Source organism: Drosophila obscura, unplaced genomic scaffold, assembly GCF_018151105.1.
Source record: "Drosophila obscura isolate BZ-5 IFL unplaced genomic scaffold, ASM1815110v1 contig_141, whole genome shotgun sequence".
NCBI classification, from domain to species: domain Eukaryota; kingdom Metazoa; phylum Arthropoda; class Insecta; order Diptera; family Drosophilidae; genus Drosophila; species Drosophila obscura.
Window position 1 is genome coordinate 77,111 of NW_024542726.1, and position 16,231 is coordinate 93,341.

At 36.6% G+C, this 16,231-nt stretch overlaps 1 long non-coding RNA gene across 2 annotated transcripts; it reads left to right on the forward strand.

Moving 5' to 3' along the window:
- The first annotated feature begins 635 nt into the window (after nt 1-635).
- LOC111078537 lies at nt 636-12,461 on the forward strand. 2 transcript variants are annotated; one of them, XR_005968626.1, is made up of 3 exons: nt 636-655; nt 5,800-5,919; nt 12,434-12,461. It is a non-coding gene; the product is annotated as an uncharacterized LOC111078537 (long non-coding RNA). The 2 variants fall into 2 exon arrangements; XR_005968627.1 differs by lacking the exon at nt 636-655 and adding an exon at nt 946-964.
- Nucleotides 12,462-16,231: the final 3,770 nt, after the last annotated feature.

Below are 16,231 nucleotides of genomic sequence, written 5' to 3' on the forward strand. Positions count from 1 at the left end.
TACTATGCACTTTCTTGCGACATGTCCCATCCTAAAGGAGATCATGGTAAAACACTGCGGTAGTCCAACATTAGCGCTGCGCTCCCGGGCCGCCCCGCCCCCAGCCACCCCCCCCCTGGGATTGCCCGGCACAATCGCCTACCAACAAAGTCCCAGTAGGTGCTTGACGGGATTTTGCCCGAAAACCTAGGTATTATACGGAACGGGCTGTGCCAGTCACTGGACTTTGGCCGTTATCTTGGTCACCCTTTCCGTCGATTGGCCGCGCGTGTTTTTGGTTTTTGTTTTTTTTTTTTTTAGGAAACGTTGCTTTCGCCCATAATACAGGTATTAATTCCTTAATACAAATTAAATAAACGAACTACTTGATATGTTCACCCCATCTCGACCAAAATTGGTAAAAAAAAACCATCGTATATTGCCAAATTTGACAATCGATACCATCGATGGTTTTGCAGCCCTAGTAATAGGCTTTAAATAATATTTTTCACCTGATCAATCGGTAGAATTTCAATTTACAGATGCAAGATCAGTCGAACAAACCCCCGGAATTAAAGTTGTAACTACATTTCAATTAAAGTAGTTTTCATACGTACATACATTAAAATCTAAATAAACCTTAGCACCTTATCTTAATAATAACATATGTATGAATGTATGCATAACAAAAGAAATATTCCTAGCATTTATTTTTTGTATAAACCAGCTTTTATTTGTTTTTACATTATTGCAGTGTACATACTAAATAAAAGATTTAATAACATATGTATGGATATAATAGGTAATACAAATGTAAGTACAATGTTTTGTATTTTTACTATGTATGTAAATATGTGAGGCTTTCAAAAACAAAAATGCATTTTCGTATAAACATACAAATGTACATATATTTTTAAGATACATATGTACATATAAATATGTATTTAGTAAATGTGATATTGAGAAATCTCATCTTGTTAATATTGTAATAGTAAAAGTATTTATTTCCCTGATGAGTGCTATATTCCAATTCACTTTTGTTGGCTTTAGGCCTGTCTCCAGCACCGCGGAAAATTCCTGCCAAGAATTTGCTAATTATTCCGTGCGGGTGTGAAACATAGCTAAAACAGGGTTGATAAATCAGCTGTGTTTTGTAAACAATGCAAATTGTGAAATTCTCCTAAAATTAAAAAGGAAAAAAAATGCACTCTGACGATGAAGTTGTTGTGTTGATGGCGGGTTATATTGTTGCAACAAAAAAAAAATACTTTTCATCTCTCTTTTTGGGTTACCGCACAGTTTTTGCCTACATCTTGCACCATTCACTTCAGGAATAATTGTTGGACATACAGGCAGGCTCGGGTTTTCACTTTCACAAAAAAAAGTAATTTACTTTTAAAAACGAAAAGTCAGGTGCTCCCGGCAACAAAGTCCTAATATTCCCATAACTAAAAAAATCTTAATTGCAAAAAGAAAACGAGAAGGAACGGAACGTGTGATTTTACATCTAAAATTTAGATTCTACATACACAATGTGGCTGCCACAAATATCGCAAATATCGTACAGATTTTCGTCCTTTGTGGTGGTGGAAGGGGCCGAAATTTTGAAATACACATGAATCTAGACACAAAATTTGGTTTCTCTAGATTTTATAGTCTCTGAGATCTAGGCGACAAACAAGACGGACGGGCGGACAGACAGACATGGCTATATTGACCAATTGGCTCCAAAATCGAGTACGAATCCACTTGAACGGGGGCAGGTGTGATTCCCTGACAGAATGATAGCTTTCAGCGTCAGGAAAAGCTCTTGAAAGCCATCGGAGAGTTCACTGCCAATCTCATCGTAGTCCATCTTCTCGAGGCGCTTTTTGTTTTTGTGATTTAATTGTATATACCACGGCGGGGTCACCAAATGTTGATCTACTGAGCTTTTTCAGTAGGGTTCTTTTGCGATATGTTTATTAACGAGACGATGGTTTTTCAGATTAAATATGGTTTATTGTTGTAGACAGTATATAACGCAATTTAGAGTCGAAGAAAGAGCGAAAGCTTCGAGTTAGGTTGATGACGAGAGCATGACGAGTCGGTTGGATAGTTAGCTGGATTCAAGACGGGGTCGGTACAAGACGGTGTCGGATTGAATAGCTCGATTTCAAGACGATGTGCAAGGAGTAATTGCAAGATCAAGAATTGCCCATGCCCCAGTACGAGCGAAAGATAGAGAGAGCGATAACAAAGCAAAGGAAAGAATGACAGCGCGAGAGGCGAAAGAGAACGGCTGCATATTCTGCTGCCGTGTGGGATATGTACATACATATGTATGTTAAGTTAAGTTAAGCAGTGGGCAGTATAAATGACGAACAAAAATATATATTTACTCTACTGCTGCACCACTGACTATGATCTACGGATTATTTGGCTGCGTAACCAAACAAGAAAAGTTCTCAAAAGTTTCAATAAACAAGCAGCTCTATTGACAATATGAAATTTAACAAAGAAAAACAAAGTCTGTAAACTAAATTTCTAACTGGCGCCCGTGCAGGTACCTGCCCGTGCAGAACAAAGTCTTTTAGCGCGCGATTGCACAAAAGCAAACGTCTTTCGTCGGTCCCACAAAAATTATTTCTTGACGAACTATTTCTGTGCTAACTCCCGCTGACTGTTTCGGTCACCGCTATACTGAAGCACTAAATTGTTCCGCCTAAACTCAATTGTTCAACGCAGAACTTAATTGTTCAAACCAGAACTTAATTTTTAAAGAAAAGGTGCAAAACGTTCGAATCGCAGGATCCCTAGTAAGAATCGACACGGATCGTTGCCAAGAGTGGCCATTTAAACAAAATTTTAAATAAATTTGTGAGCTTAGATTTATGTAGAATTTTAAAAATATTTTACATATTTTTGAAAGATCTGTTATCTACATCTACAATGCCGATTACCCATCTTAAATGTAGATTATACATCTACAATGTAGATTCTACATCTCCTCCGGTAGGGGCGCAAATTTTGAAATATTGATGCTATTGACTATTGGCTATTGATGCTGATCAAGAATATATATACTTTATGTGGCCGCCTAGTGAGATTCAAACTTTCAAAGTTAGGAGAGTAATGCCACCTTTTTAAAGACGAACTCGGAGCAAGATATTTAATATTAATTATATTGAATGCATTCTGTTTTTTCTTTAAAAAGCATTAAAAAAAATAGCTTATTGCAGTGAAAAATTCCTTTATCACAAACGTTTGCATACTTTTTGTGAAAACATTTGTAATCAGTTGTAGTTCTACCAGGTGGCGTCGCTTTAAAATGTCAAACATAATTAACAAACCACTTATACACATTGCCATTGTATTTATGTTAAGAACCCCTGTTCGGCTAAGGGGTTTCTAATATTTTGCCTCCGAAGCTTTTCGATGGCCAACAGTCTCGCTAAAGGCATTTTTCTACTCAGATACTTGTTTAATTCAATTCAGATTATTGTTTTTATACCCGTACTCAAAAAGAGTTAAGGGGTATTATTGTATTAGTGGTAAAAGTGGATGTGTGCAACGCAGAGAAGGAAACGTTTCCGACCACATAAAGTATATATATTCTTGATCAGCGTCAATAGAAGAGTCGATATAGCCATGTCCGTCTATGAGCGCCTAGATCTCTAAATTCCAAAATTTCGCACCGTCCCCTTCCGACCCCACACAGGACAAAAATCTGTGGCAGGCACAATTTCAAAGATACGATAAAACTAAAAAACGCAGTATCGTAGAGAATGATCATATCTACCAGATTGCCGAATCTGAATCAGATCCGATCATAATTACAGCCGGAATGAAGAAATTAATTTTCAGTTGCTTCCCCCACCTCCTCCAGCAAGGGATCACGCTACTTATTCTCGTTCTCGCTCGCACACTCTGCCTCATTCAGTGCGGGAGTGCCCGCTAGCGAAGAAGGTGTAGAATCTAAAGGGTACATGTATAATATGCATTTTATATGTAGAATACACATTTTAGATGTAGATAACAGATGTAGCAAAGAAATGTAAAATGTAAAATTCTGCATAACTCATAAGCTCACAAATTATATACTGACTGAATACGGGTATAAAAGTAGAGTCGCGTCCACAAAAGCGACTCACAACGTTCCTTCTTGTTTTTCTTTTCCTCACGCACAGCAACAGCCTAATCAGCTATTTTATAGCTATTTCCGGCTACTTTTATGTTTAAAAATTTGGAAACTGATGTTGGCCGGAAATCTGAATATTTAAAATATATATTTCTATCTGTGGTTTGCTCATTTTGTTTGACGGAATTTTACCAAATCCGTGAAAAGGATTTGTGTATTGAAAATTAAAAATCCGTTGCGTTCGTTCATTTGCATGGTTTATTTGTAACTAGCATTTTTTCTGCTCGCAGGCAGATCGAAAACGGGGCGTGTGGTCGCTCGGGGCGCGTCTCTATACCCCTTAGTCGTATTACTGGTTATTTTTTTAGAATTTTAGAATTAAAAAAAAAAATTTTACATTTTTTTGCTACATCTGTTATCTACATTTACAATGTATATTTTACATCTAACATGTAGATTATAGATGTATCATCCATATTCTACATCTCCTCCGCTAGGGGTTGCTCGCGCACTGAACGCGGCAGATTGTGCGAGCGAGAAATAGAATGAGTATCGTATCTCTGGCAGGGGTGGCAGAGGAAGCAACAGAAAATTAATTTCTTCATTTTGGCTATAATTTTGATCCGATCTGATTCAGATTCGTCAGTCTGGTGGATATGGATATTCTCTACGAAACTGCGTTTTTAGTTTTATCGTATCTTTAAAATTGTGCCTGCCACAGATTTTCGTCCTTTGTGTGGGCGGAAGGGGGCGGGGCGAAATTTTGAAATACACTTGTAGCAGTGTGATATCACATGAGTCTGGAAACCAAATTTGGTTACCCTAACTCTTATAGTCTCTGAGATCCAGGCGCTCAACAAGACGGACGGACAGACAGACAGACATGGCTATATCGACTTGGCTATTGATGCTGATCAAGAATATATATACTTTATGGGATCGGAAACGTTTCCTTCTCTGCGTTACACACATCCACTTTTACCACAAATCTAATATACCCCTTAACTCTTTTTTGAGTACGGGTATAAAAAGAAAAATAAATTTACATAAGAAGACGTCGCTTCGTCCCATCTCTCACTCATACATATATGTACATACATATTAATGTATGTTAATAAATTCGTGGATTCAACAAGGTTTTGCTATTTATACCCGATTCTCTAAGAGTTAAGGTGTACATTAGATTTTTTGTCGAAGTGAATGGGCGTAACGCACAGAAGGAAACGTTTCCGACTAAATAAAGTATATATGTCTGTCTGTCCGTCTCGATGAGCGACTAGATCCCAGTCTACATCGTGGAGACTCTGGCGGAGGAGAGATAGAATCTACATTGTAGATGTAGATGACAAATGTATCAAACAAATTTAAGCAGATAAAATATTTAAAAATTGGACAAAAATCATAGGTTCACATATAGTAGACTGAGTACCGGGTATACAAGTAGAACCGTGGCATATGCTTACACACGGTGCTCAGAGTACATTATTTAAAATTCGTGATAAGTATTGTATATGTACGTACATATGTAACAGCCAGAACGATGTACATATTTAGATCATTAAACGAGTCGATATGGACATGTCCCTCTGATCTTTCATTTATGTGATGTCCTGTAATATCGCAGAATTCCAAGTTGTTTAAATACCGTATCTACCATTGAAAATAAAAAAAATTTGCTATCATTCCAATTTCATTTACAGATATGCGATTTGAATTTTATATAAAGGATGTGTTCCTCAAGTCCCCTCAGGTGTTCTGCATATGGAGTCCGGACCCTCTTTATTTTGGCACTCCTTAGTTTTTTCCAATTATCAAAACAGGTAAGTAATCAATTCCAGCTTTAAATATTTAAAACGTTATTTAAAATGCATAAGCATGTCAATCGTGGTAAAGTACTCCCATTTTCTCTTGCCATACATGATTTTTATGATCAATAAAAATTTTTATGATTTATCATGTTGAGCTATTGAGTTTTTTTTAATAGGTATTAACTTTTAGAAGCTATGACCAAAATACCATATTGTTTAATGTTTCATTTTCCGAAGTGTCCCGTGTTTTAATCCGTTAACTGTATGACCAAGCATCGAAGTTTAGTTGCCATTACAAACATTAACGTGAATGGCAGCAAGTAAAATCGATATACATCGGTACTGCAGAAACAGAGCAAAGTTAATGGAGCAGAGCAACTTGAAATAGCGTGAAGGAACGTTGTGGTTCGCTTCTGTGGACGCGAATCTTCTTTTATGCACGTAATCAGTCTGTATATAAATATGTGAGCTTATAATATATCTTGAATTTTAAAATCTATATATATAAGAATGTAGAGATAAAAATGTATAGTGCATCATCACGTGAGAACGGCTGGGCAGATTTGGTTTGAATTTGTATTCAGTTGTTCGTATTTGCCACAGAATGTTTTTACGAAAGAATATTTTGATACGATCGCGAAAAAAAGTTTTTTTGTATTTGTTTAATTTATGGAAGTAGGCGAAGAGCCAATTGTCATAGTTTAAGACGAGTTATTTTTTCATCAATTGAGTTCATCAATTAAGATTAGTTCTCGAGATATTATTCATCAATTGAGGTTTAATATGCCTGCTATTAGAGGATAAAACCTTGGACGACGTACACGTCGTGAAATAAGTAATCGGATTGACTAACGTCATAGTCGAAGATTAGTTCTCGAGATATTATTCATCAATTGAGGTTTAATATGCCTGCTATTAGAGGATAAAACCTTGGACGACGTACACGTCGTGAAATAAGTAATCGGAATGTCTCGATTAATCTAACTAAAGAGGAAAGAGCAGAAGTAACTGAATGGAGGCACGCGCTACACAATTACCATGACTAACGTCATAGTCGAAGATTAGTTCTCGAGATATTATTCATCAATTGAGGTTTAATATGCCTGCTATTAGAGGATAAAACTTTGGACGACGTACACGTCGTGAAATAAGTAATCGGAATGTCTCGATTAATCTAACTAAAGAGGAAAGAGCAGAAGTAACTGAATGGAGGCACGCGCTACACAATTACCACCTCAAATTCGACCAGTAGATTTGAATCGCTCTGCTTTTGCAATAGCGCAATAGCCTACCAAAATCTTGACTACGTTAATATCGGTCCATTGTCTGTCGTATGCCAGCATTGCAATGCATTGAAGTTTCAATCGTAAACCCCCGGAAAAGTAATTACTTCTTTTTTCAATCTACAACTAAGCTGGATAACTTCATATTTCAGGAGAAGAAAAGAATAAGGCCAGCGCAATGAATTATTATGCGTATCGATTGATGATTCGGCAAGAGGTTGACAATCATCTGTTGAGATATCGCCGGTTGTTTCAACAGTACTGCGTCGACATGTACATAAAGGTCGAAACGGAGCGGCTCAATTTCATTCGTTTAAATCATCACGCTCACTTGCAATCCGAAATTGCCCGAAATTACGAATCTGTTGCTGACAGGACGAACATACAGCGATCGACATGATATCACTACACGAGTATTCAAAGAAAAGATCAAAGTACTCATGAATGACATTTTTAAGTAAAGGGTTTTTGCTGGATATACTCGATTGAATGGCAGAAGCGTGGTTTACCAAATGCACACATTTTGCTTTGGAGGCTCGACAAGATTCGACCAGATCATAGTGATTCGATCATTTCTGCCGAAATACCAGATCCACAAACTGATCCGGAGTTGCATTCCATTGTGACAACGAACAGCGAAGTCTACAACCCAGACTCACCGTGTATGGAAAACGGAAATCTGCACAAAGCGTTTTCCCCGTCCGTTGGTGAACGACACAATCAGTGGAAAGGACAGATATCCATTGTATCGGCGTCGCTCTCCAAATGACAACGGCGGATCAATCGTGATGGAAGTGAAAGCAAAAGATGTCGTTATTAATAGCCGCTGGATCGTTCCATACTGTGCGCTTTTGTCGACTTCAACTCCATCAAATCCATCAAATACTTTTGCAAATATGTCAACAAAGGGAGCGACATGGCGGTGTTTGGCACTGCCGGTCCAAATGCAAACGATGAGGTTACGAAATTTCAACTAGGACGTTACGCGAGTTGTGTCGAGGCAATCTGGCGGCTATTTTTCATATCCGATCCATGAACATCATCGTCACTTGGACAACGGAAAGCGTGTGTACTTTACTGACGCAAATGCGATCCGTTTGCAAGGACTTTACTCTTTTCAGAAATGCCACGCTATTATAAGTGGAACGCACACACATTCTTAGACCCAATTTGATTTTTTTTTTTGATTAATATTTATTGGGAAACTATTTAGAAACAATCCCACATCCTTTGGCTTTTTTTTAAAAAAACCTGCAATTGGGGGGATGAAATAGGCGTTCAAACACACACTTTTGGAACAAATTTTAGATTTTTTTGATTAATTTTTGATTTCTGAGAAACCTATTTATAGAAAAGTACAAAATTGTTTGTGCAAACCATGCCACATTCTCTGGCTATCATTAATAAAGAACAGCATGTAATTTGTTGCAGTCGTTGCGGAGATAGCCGCTTACACACAGATCAAAATTAAGATAGATTTGAAAATATTTTACACACATGTAAGCAGGTTATAATAAAAATGTAAGTCTGAAACTAAATTTTGGTTGCTCTAGCTGTTATAGTCTCTGAGAACTAGGCGATAAACAAGACGTACAAGAAGAGATGACGGACAGACAGAAAATCCATGGCTAAATCAGATTCGGCAATCAAATAGATATGGTCATTCTCTATCGTGCGTTTTTATCGTTTGCTAAATTTTGAATTATGTGCTATAATCAAAAGTCTGGAAACTAAATTTTGGTTGCTCTAGCTGTTATAGTCTTTGAGACTAGGGGGTACAGACGGACGGACAGCAGACTGGCTATATCTACTCGGGTTTTGGGGCTAATTAAGAAATTTTTTTTTTTTTTTTTGGGAGGTGTTTTGGAACCTGCGTTACCACAAATCTCATATACCCCTTAAATTTTCGAGTAAGAGTATGCACGGATCATAATAGCACAACATAACCTACCAAAACGAACGGTGCTTATCTAGAGTTTAAAACGATTGATAGGTTTAAAAAAAACTTCATCACTATTTATTTGCAACGGGGTTAAAAAATTATATGTGTAATACACATTGTTTATTTAAACCAACTAGTCGCCTATTTAGCTTCGTCACCACCTACTAGGACGTTTTTGTGAACCACCATCAAGTGGCCTAAGAGAAACGAATTACGCTCGGATCCCTGGCGAAAACGTAACCCATCTGCCCAAAATCACATTAAGGCGCTCTCGCATTTCGCGCGAAAAATTTTGTTTAAAGAATTACAAAAATGCAATTTTTTTTACCATTTTAATGCTTTATTATTTTAATGTTTTTTTTAGAAGTAGTTCTTTTATTTTTCACATAACTTAAGTGTCTGGTTGTAATTATCTTTCCATTCTGAAATACTAACTATACAGGGGTGCCATAAAACTCGCTTCTGCTTGAATTTCTCCTCACACACCGCTTTTTACGTTGATTCCAGCGAGTTGATTAAATACACCCATAAAACATACTTAAAACAATTCGATACTTACTTTCCCAGAAAGGTTTTTCAATTGGTGATTAACCCTCATCCAAAACATTAAAAATTACTCATGCTAAGTTAATAAAATAAGCATTTTAGTAAGTCGATAAAAATAAAAAATTTGTAAATCTTTTATAAGAAAAAGTCATTTTGGGCCACAGCCTAAATGTTGAGTTGACTAGTGTAACACTACTCGACACGAGTTTTCCTCAAGGAACAAAACCAACTTTTTCTTACAAATTTGGGGCTTACAAATGATTTAATGATATTTTTTTTCTATGGCAGAACTTTTTTTTGAAGAATGTTTGAAAACTGGTATATTTTTGTAAAGCTTTTTTCAAAGTTAGCGCTTTCTTTTTTCACATAACTCTAGTATCTTACGTCTGGTTGTAAGGATCTTTGCTATTTTGAAAAGATACTTAAAACAGCTAAATTTTAAGCCCAAAAACTTTGTGATTTCAGCTTACCGTCTGGGAAATATAAAGCATTGAAATGCAAAAATGATGATTTTTGTGCGGTATTTTTTACGAAATTTTAATTTAAAAAACTCAGGAAATGTAAAAAAAAAATTGTATCCTGTGTCCTTAATTTTTTTGTGTATAAGTGCATTAATAAGGCGTCGTTTAAGGTATTGCCTGTTAAAATCTATGGGGAAACTTTGGAGATAAATTTGGTTAACCAAACCTGAAAATTAAAAAAATGAACAAAAAATACCTTTTGGAAGGTTGGGGCCCAACTGCCAATTGGGAACAAAGCAAACGAAAAAGGGTTGTACATCGCGATCCCAATTCCCAATTGGCAGTTGCACAGGAGAGCGGAATCCTTCCTTTTTAAAGCGAGGATCAAGCAAGGTTGCTACTTTTGTGACAGCACGGGTATCATACGGGAGAAGTTTTTTTTTATTCTTTTCTCCAAGAAAATTACACGCTTTTAATACGATGTCACATTTTAAGATTGTGTTTATTTTATTAAGGTTATGCAAAAGTCCACACATCGGAATAACAAGAGATATTGTCACAGCGCAACCAGAAGGTGTCTGCACTGTAGCATCATCAAACTGAGATAGGACTTGTACAAGTTCTTCCAGAATTGAAATGTCCTCAGCTGTCAAGGGAAGAGGGGTTTTAGGGGTGGCCACAAGGATCTTTCCAATAAATGGAAATCTTTAAATTTTAAATCTTTAAAGCACTTCCTTTCTTGAAAAACGAAACGATTCGCTTGCATTTTGACATAACTGGTTTAATTTCTTCTTGAGACAAACAATTATGAACAACCAAATTCAAAGAGTGTGCGAAGCAAGGAAGGTTTGTCTAGTCAATTTTTTTAGCAAGCTCATATTAGCGGCACTATCTGTAACAATAGCTATCACCTTATCAAACATTTTCCACTCCTCAAGAGTCGAGCGCATGGAATCGCTTATGTTTAACGCAGAGTAATTTGTATGGTCCTCCAATTTTTTTGTTGGAAGAAGCACAGTGCGTAAAACAAAATCAAAAACAAAATCAAAATAACTCTCGTTTGCACGAGAAGTCCAACAGTCCGTAGTTACAGCACAATGTTCTACAGCGTTAAGTAGATCCTGCAGCTTACATTTCATTAAACTGTATGCAGTTTTCATATGCACATTCTGTAGTGTGGGCGCAAGTCAGAAGAAATATAGTACACTAGATCATTGTCCAGACTTTTTTTTGCGTGCAGATCAAGTTTCATATTTCTGTTGAAAATATGTTTCGATTGTACCTACTGGTGGTTTTATATTTTCTATTTTTGCAGTTGGGTGCAGCCTTTTTAAATGGTCCGACAAATTGGTAGTATTTCCACTATAAAATGCACTAAGCATTTTTACCCGGCAATTTTTTAAAGAACTCCCATACTCTCGACTTTTCTGTCTTCCTTCGTTTTGATTCATTTTCAGTCGTCCGAATTGGTTGTCGATCCGGCATCTACACAAAACATGTGACAATAAATATCATATCAAATATCATATTCATAGTAGTATATTACTTACCCTCCTTGCTTAAACCTGCTAAAAACTTGTTCATCCCGTCACCATAAACACCAACACACAAAACTCCAACAACACTCTTAGAACAAATAAAGATTAAATAAAATAAATCATATGTTTGCACAATTTTTACCTTTTTACTGTGCAGCAAGATATGGTAAAAAGTTCACTACGTTGAAATTCAATTTTTGAATTAAAATTCGTAAATGTAAATGTGTGTGTGCCATGTATTCACACATACTTGTGTGTGGGCTCTACAATTGTTGGCCGCTTGAATTGGTTTTTCGTTTTGTTTTGAGGGCTGATGTGATGTAGCGACCTGTGCTGACCTGCCGCATTATAACTGAGGAATGGGCAGAGTGGGTGGGGGTGGGAAATAAATACAATATATAAAAATAACGGATGTTATCTCTGCTCATATCTCCTAAACTAAAATTATCTTGAAAATTAGATTCGCTAAAGCTCTGGAAAATGTTCTACTAGATGTGTACATTTATTTTATTCAAAGCGTTCATAAAATATTTTTTAATTTTGCAACCTCTTTTTGGCTGAGTCTCCACTGAAATACACACAATGCAAACAAATAACAACTTTAAAACCAAACTCGACCTATTCAGGGCCTGATCAACCCTCAACCGGGCCCTGGGCAACCATCAATCTGGGACTCTCCTTTATTTTGTATTTTTCTCAGTGGCTATTATATTTTTTATTCATTATTTGGAGTTTTGTTTTTTCTGTTATCCCTAGGGGGGCCCTAGGCAACTGCTAATCCGGCCCTGGACCTATTCCCGTCGTAAGACTTCATATTTTCTTGGTGTATTCTGTCGCTCGACTCGACTCGGGTTGAGGCATTGACGAACCCGAAAGCAGAAAGTACACAGAAAGTACGTAACCTGGAAACGAAACTCAAAACAAACTCAAAACGGTTTCGGAAAATAAGAATTGATACAAAATGTTGTCGTGTCTGTTTACACACATACATTTTCAATTCTCAGCTTGCTTTCGCTTTCCGACATGAGTCATACATGCCGAACGGCCCAGCTCCCGACCCGAATGGCCTGGCTCCCGACCCGAATGTCTCAGCCTCACAGAGCCGAAGCGCCTGGGAGCCGGGACATAACACTCAGCTGCGCCCCTTTCGTTGTATGAACTGGCACATCTATATACTGTATGGTTAGTGGCTTAGATCACTAACCATACAGTATAGATGTGTAGATGTAGATGTGTAGATGTAGATAGATGTGCCAGTTCATACACCGAACGTGTCGCAACTGAGTTTTCTGTCCCAGCACCCTAGCCGAAGACCTGGTGCACCAGGTATAGTTATAGGTATAGTATTGTTCATAAAAATCTATGGAGAAACGTCTGAGCTAAGATTGGTTGACCAATACTGACTGAGTACGGGTGTAAAAGTAAAAACGCTGCCAGTGCGAATTGCAACGTTCCCTATCGTTTTTTTTTTGTATACACATAACAGAAACTTTTGTGCGCATAATTCACTAAGTAGACTTAACAACATTAGATTGTGCTCCTAAAGAAAAGAAAATATCGATGACAAAAATGTTTGAAAACCGGACCACCTTAAAACGACGTGTAAGAGTTGAAAACGTAAAACTCCAAAGTAGTTGTAAGCTGGAGCCTGCCTCAGAGAGCTCCTTCGTGGCCCATTCGACCTGTTTCGACCGAATTTTGTATCGCAACTCCTGTGAGTTTTAAAGATACGAGAAAACAGAAAACGCAAAATTATAAAGAATGGCCAGATCTACCATACTGCTAAATCAGATGTATCAAATCAGTTCATTGTGCAGCTGCAGTCATCAACTCCGATACCAATTCCGGCGCTAAGGTATAAAATATATTTTATAAGTTACATAAAGCAACTGAAAATTAATTTCTTCATTCTTGCTATAATTGGGATCCGATCTGATTCAGACTCGGCAATCTGGTAGATATGGGCATTATCTACGGTACTGAGCTTAGTTTTATCGTATCTTTAAATTTGTGCCTGCCACAGATTTTTGTCCTTTGTGTGGGCGGAAGGGGGCTGGCGGAATTTTGAAATACACTTGTGATATCAGTGTGATATCACATTAATCTAGAAACAAAATTTGGTTGCGCAAGCTCTTAGAGTCTCTGAGATCTACGCACTCTTCAAGACGGACAGACAGACGGATGGACAGACAGACATGGCTATATCGACTCGGCTATTGATGCTGATCACATATCCACTCGCAGCTGGTGATATGTGCGGTCTCTCCAAGTGCAATGATGGAGTTGTGGAAAAGGAAAAAGATGAATAGTACGCTATTCCCCCTGCAATGGGGCAACGCTACACCCACAAAATGGCAAATCGCATAGAACTAAAAAAAATTAAAAGGGCTGTGGAAACATTAATAAAAATATGTTTTTAAAATATAGCTACCCGCAGTGCACAACTGTAACATTTGAGTTTTTTTACATTTTGGTTTGGCATATTTCTTCCGGCGCATCAAATGGCTACAAATTTTTATAAAACCAAGTTAAAAGATTCAAAAACAAGACAAGATCTTTAGCATGCATTAAAAAGAAGACAAGATACAGACCGTTGAAGTGAGAGGACTGAATTAGTGTTACAGTTTTGCTCTTCAGTGCACTATGGGGAAAATTCCCGTTTTTCGGGTATTTAGTCATTTTCTCAAAGTATTAAAATTGGTTTTTTTTTTTGGTAACATATTAAGAAAACTTCAAACTGTAAAGTTCAATACCAAAAATGTTATATAACATAGCACTGTTAAGTCTAACAGCTGTTAAAGTCAGCTGTTGCTGTAGAAAAGCACTTGCTTTAAGATTGCAATATTTTTGCAGCCTATTTTCAAAATGCCACTATTCAAACGCGAAACATTCTTTTTGTAAAATTTAAAAAGGATAGCAATCACACAGGTTTTAACTATGTAATGGTTGTACTAATACTTTGTTGTTGTGCGTGTTCTATTAATATTTTGTAAAAGTAGGAAACGTTCTCAAAGCACATTTTTTGGAAATATATTTCAAGTTCGTGGAGACATATAAAAAAAGAATTAGGGTTGACAAGTGTACGTCCAATTGTATGTCGTAGAGCTAATAATTTTGATTTAAAGGCAGTTTGTCTTAATGCACACTTTTGCGCACTATCTGCGCAAATTAATTTTTTGCAGCGGACTTCGAGTTTTCAAACGCGCAGCTGTTTGGTGTATGGCGCAAGGAAAAAGGCAAATGCAATCAAGAAAATGCGATTCTGGATTTTTTTTTTGAAGAGAGTTCATAAAAACAATCATGTTTTAAAACATGTGCTATATTTAAAGAGTAAAAGTCAAATTGTGTGCCAAAACTAGAATGCCAAATGGAAAAAATGCATGCGGAACAAAAAATATTTTGAAAAAATCATTAAAACTGGTTAATGAGCACAACAAAATTATACAAAAGCGACTCGAATAGGAACAATAATCGACAAATTGGTCATCCAAAGATGGCTTACTTGTTAAAGGGGTAGGTGCTAAAAAAACAAGCAGCAGCTCTATCAAAAACTCAAGAGCAATGTCTCTATGTTGATTCAAGCAGCAAGCATAAAGGCCTTGCCCTTCCCATCGATTTTTAAATCCTCTTATTATGTGAAATTGAAGGCCCATATCCAACTTTTGAGGATTTCGAAGATTAATTAAGAAAAAACTAAAAAAAATTCTATTAATATTAACTATTGTTTCTTTAGCTCCTGAATTTCATCAAAATTAAGTTTTTCCAAAAGTAAAACATTATTTTTATGTATAAAGGAGTATTATAGTCAATAAATATTAATAAAAATATTCTAATTTTTAATATTATAAAAAAAAAAATTATTTTTTTTTAATTTGTGGGCGGTAACACGCCTACTTTTTCCAAAAATGTTTCTAGTTGAAAAGTTATTAATTAATACCCGAAAAATTGGAATTTTCCCCATAGTGCAGTGTACCCCCGCCTACATGTGTGAGTACGAACAGATCCTACAAATGCGTATGTGTTTGTAATTGTGCAAAGCAACGGATTTGACAATTGAAAATTTAAATTAAAATTTTTTCTCTTTCAAAAATGTTTTTGCGATTGACTTGTATAATTAAATAATTAGTCTCTCTATATTAATTTTTATACCCTGTACTTAAAGAGTATAGGGATATATTTTTTGGTTTTCGAAGTCCATGACTGTAACGCACAGAAGGAAACGTTTCAGCACCAACAGCCGAGTCGATATAGCCAAGTCTCTCTGTTCGTCTGTCCGTCTCGATGAGCGCCTATATCTCAGAGACAGTAGAGTTTTAAACCGACTGTGTTATTTTCGAGGAACCTATTTATAGAAAAGTAAAATTTTTTGTTTAGAAACCAATGCCACTACTCTGTCGTTGCGGAGAAATTAAAAGAAATAGGCGTAACATGCTGCATCTTTCAGGTAGAATAAAAAGTAAACTGTATGAGGTATGATTATGTTTTTGGTATCTTTTACACTTTTGGAACAAATTTAAAGTTTTTTTTCGATTAATTTTTAATTCTTGAGGAACC